Raw genomic sequence first — 3,913 nt, 5'->3', positions numbered from 1 at the left:
GAAAGTGTAAGAAGGGAGGCGTCAGCAGTAGCATGTTTTTGCTTACCCGCCCTGCTGTATGCAGCAAGTAAGGCGACCCGGCTGGTGGCACCACGCGACGGCCGATGCGGCGTGAGAATATTGTTAGTTGTGTAGGTCATGGTTGTGCGAGGGCTGAGATACTGCCAGGGAGCCCACACCTAGACAGGAGGACGATTAGGGTCCTCAACCAAAGCCTTTGGCTAAAAAGCCTAACCGCAAGGCAGCGGTGTTTGGCGGGGAAATGCAAATGCATTACCTTTTCTACGGGACAAGTCGCCATACATGTTCCAATCCCCAACCTGGAGGACCAGGAGACTGTGTTCGTCAGACCTCTAACCAATGACCAACCTGGTATGAGAGACTCTGTGAGTGTCGCGCGGACACCCCCCAGTATAGCTCAATGGGTCGCCGAGGTACACAAACCGCCACCGATAAATAAGGTCCAGTCTCTTCGTGACGGAAAGCATGTACTCTCGCTCCATTTGCTACGATGAAGTCAATCATTCAAGGCGACGGATCAGTTAAGAAAGCATGTACTCTCGCTCCATTTGCTACGATGAAGTCAATCATTCAAGGCGACGGTATGATCAGTTAATTCGGGAAACTGAGCTGCTACGCATTGAATGTGATAGCCTTGTTGTACGAGCGCCACTGAATGGGCCATGTCTGTCAGTATCAGTAACCATTGATGAGTTGAGTCCTGGAATCCCCAACTAGGAGCTTACTGGAGTTACTACTTATCGCTCTCATACTTAGTTGCCAGGCCTTAGACTATCCACTTTTCGGTCGCTTCCACTCAGAAGAGAGCCAGGCAAAAAGAGATCTGCGTTCCTCTGGCACAAGAACTACACGTCCTAACCAGCGTAATCTATGAAGCGTGCGTAGCTCATCCATCGCGGGAGTTTCTTCTTCTTAAAACTATCTAAGGCGTACCTAGGTATTACTAATCAGATTTTCCAACCATATCCTACCAATGCTCCTGAGACACCAACATTCAAACACTGACAACTTTCATACATCAAGCACGATGTTTGAGTTTGATCCAACTCAGTCTTCCAGCAGCACTTTTCACAGTGCAGGTGTGAAGCACATACCAAACCATGCTGCAAAATTATTTAGCTTATTCAAGATCCCTAATAATTTTAAACGATATGAATTAGGGATAGCAATATTAACTGCGTACTGAATGTCTGTCACAGAACGCTCGGATAGTGTTGTGGTTCCCGGGATTTCAGAGACAAGCAGAGAAGTTGCAGCAAGCCAACATAACAGCCGAGGAATGGAGAAAGAGAGAGAGGAAAACCCTGTGCTACATTGCTGGAAGTGGCGAACTCAGGCAAATGCCTGGCGTATACTCGTGTGTGACGGTAGAGCTGATCAACGACTCGTCTCGAGGTAAACATACGGTTAATGAGCTCCAATTTACTGCCATTCTGTTTCCGTTCTGAATCTTCCATGCCTGATCATCAGACTCCCCACTATGGCTGCGCCATCTTCGTTGAAAAGTGCAGGTGGAAAAACATACGCGCCAGGTGTGTTGTTGTGTAGGAGGAATATTTCACGTTTGATTTCTGTTGTTGACGGCGGGCTAGTGTCGATATTCTATTCAGGCCCTCTGGGCTCTTTCATCGACTGTGCTGAAGGAGGCTAGCCAATCACTCAAGGCGACGATTTCGCATCAATTATCATCCCGTCTTCCTCGTATACTGTCTCGCTCGAGAAAAGTCAAGGGATCGAGACAGACCAATGGCTAAGGCACCAGCATACGGACAAGAAGCCGTAGTCCAAACTCAACCTCAGCATTTCGAATATTCCTGTCTATGCTATGGCAACCTGGCAGTATCCACAGCCTTCGCGCCTCCTTGCATTGAAATGGCAGTTAAGCACAGAAGAAGTGCTAAGGCTGAACGATTTCATCGCTCCCATTCGACCTCTAACTAATCTTCGTCGTCAGCCTGGCTGTGCGTTTCCAGTGGCTTTTCAGACAGATCAGCTCGATACTGTTAAGTTACTAAAACCCATCAAAGTTGACCAACTGAACTGCTCTGTTTCGGCACGCGTAATGCTGCCGAGCCTACACAATGGCATGATCGGAGTCCAGCTGAATAAGCCGAATGGGACAGCAATCGGTAATTTACGTTCTCTATCGATAACTAGCAGCCACATGATTCACCTTATTCTATGATTGGCTTTTGGTCGGTGATCTCGAGATAAATCGATGTGAAGCCGATCCGAACCTGTCAACTTATCTTGGTGGTCGAGCTGGAACTCGCTTTCTTAAGGTTCAGCCGTACCAGAAAGCTCAATGGAGAGCTGTTCGACGAAGAACGAGTCTCCGTACTGACGGAAATTCTATTTCAAGGCTGTCAAGAGGCAAAGCCGTACTGTCCTCTGCGACAGAAGTGTGAGGGCATCATCATCATCGGCAGCATGACATCAGTGTTCAACACCGATGCTTCGCTGCCGCACAACCATGATTTAGTTGATAGACTTATTGTGAAATGAAGAGAATAAAGGTGGACGGGGGATGGACTTAGCGCCAGCTTACTACAATTATTCCGAGGTACATACACCTCCAAACACTCTCAGGCACTGACAACAAGAACGCCAGTGACATCGGTTGGCAGCCATGCCTTGCAGCGTCGCCAACCAGGCGCAGTGAGAATCACGCGGTCCCCGTCTTGGAAGGCGAGTAGCACCGACAGCACCCACACATTCCGTGATTTCATTCATACCCCTCTGCCAGGTCAAGAGTTGGCCACCTCTCTGCTTCGGCCACCCTGAATTGTGCCTGGAAAACAGCACTCCCTCCCGCAAACGATGGGTAGGCATACGCAACACAGCTCTTATGAAGAGTTGGCCACCTCTCTGCTTCGGCCACTCTGAATTGTGCCTGGAAAACAGCACCCCCTCCCGCAAACGATGGGTAGGCATAGGCAACACATCTCTCATATGTGGACATGTGTGCGTACATGTCCCATGTACTGGACACATTCCGCAATGGAAGTACCCGTTGCACAACCGAAAACTCGCTTTCTAATTGCTTCGTTACGGATACGCCGAAACCAACCCACAAGAGACAACGATTGTCGAACACATACAGAGGTTTCAGTTCCGCTGCCCGATTAGGCCAAGTCTCGGACCTACAACAAAACAGCCTGCACTGTAGCTTGATACAAACGTATAATGAGATCCGGAGATAAACCACTCTGACACCATAAGTATCGCAAATTAGCCAACGCGAACCGAGCCTTGGAGATTCGTGCATTGACCCCATCTATCCCACTACAATCAGAACTAATACAACTTCCAAGATACGTAAAGCGCTCTACAATTTCCAGTGTCTTTCCCTGGACTGTAAGTGGCGTGTTCAGTGACTATGTCCAGGAGCATGAACGTGTAAAGTGCATACCAAAGGACGGAATGACATTGGTCAGTTCATCTAAAAACACCTGCGCCTTCTCCTCCTCTTCGAAGATGAGAACGATGTCGCCCAGATCGAGAAGGTTCTCATCACAGGCTATTTGAACACAGGGATTTTGGAGACCTTCCAGCGTTCGTACCATGATTTTATCGATCACGAAGTTAAACAGGAATGGGGAGAGCAGGTATCCCTGTAGGGCACCACTTTGTGTACGGAAGCTTTTGGAGAGCTCGCTGTATACTCTCACACGTCCAGAAGTCCTAGGATACAGGGAGCTTATTATGTTCAAGAACTTGCGGGGCATTCCTTGGTGGGCAAGCATGTCAATCAGAACAGACCGGTCAACCGTGTCAAATGTGCCTTGGAAATCCAGGAAAACCAGAATTGTGAGTCGCGTTGTCCTAGCACCTGACGAAGTGTGAAGATTCGGTTAACACAACCCCCTACCAGGCCGGAATTCCGCTTGCT

The sequence above is a fragment of the Opisthorchis viverrini genome (genome assembly GCF_000715545.1).
Source record: "Opisthorchis viverrini unplaced genomic scaffold opera_v5_8, whole genome shotgun sequence".
Classification (NCBI taxonomy): Eukaryota; Metazoa; Platyhelminthes; class Trematoda; order Opisthorchiida; family Opisthorchiidae; genus Opisthorchis; species Opisthorchis viverrini.
This window is presented reverse-complemented; position numbering follows the sequence as displayed.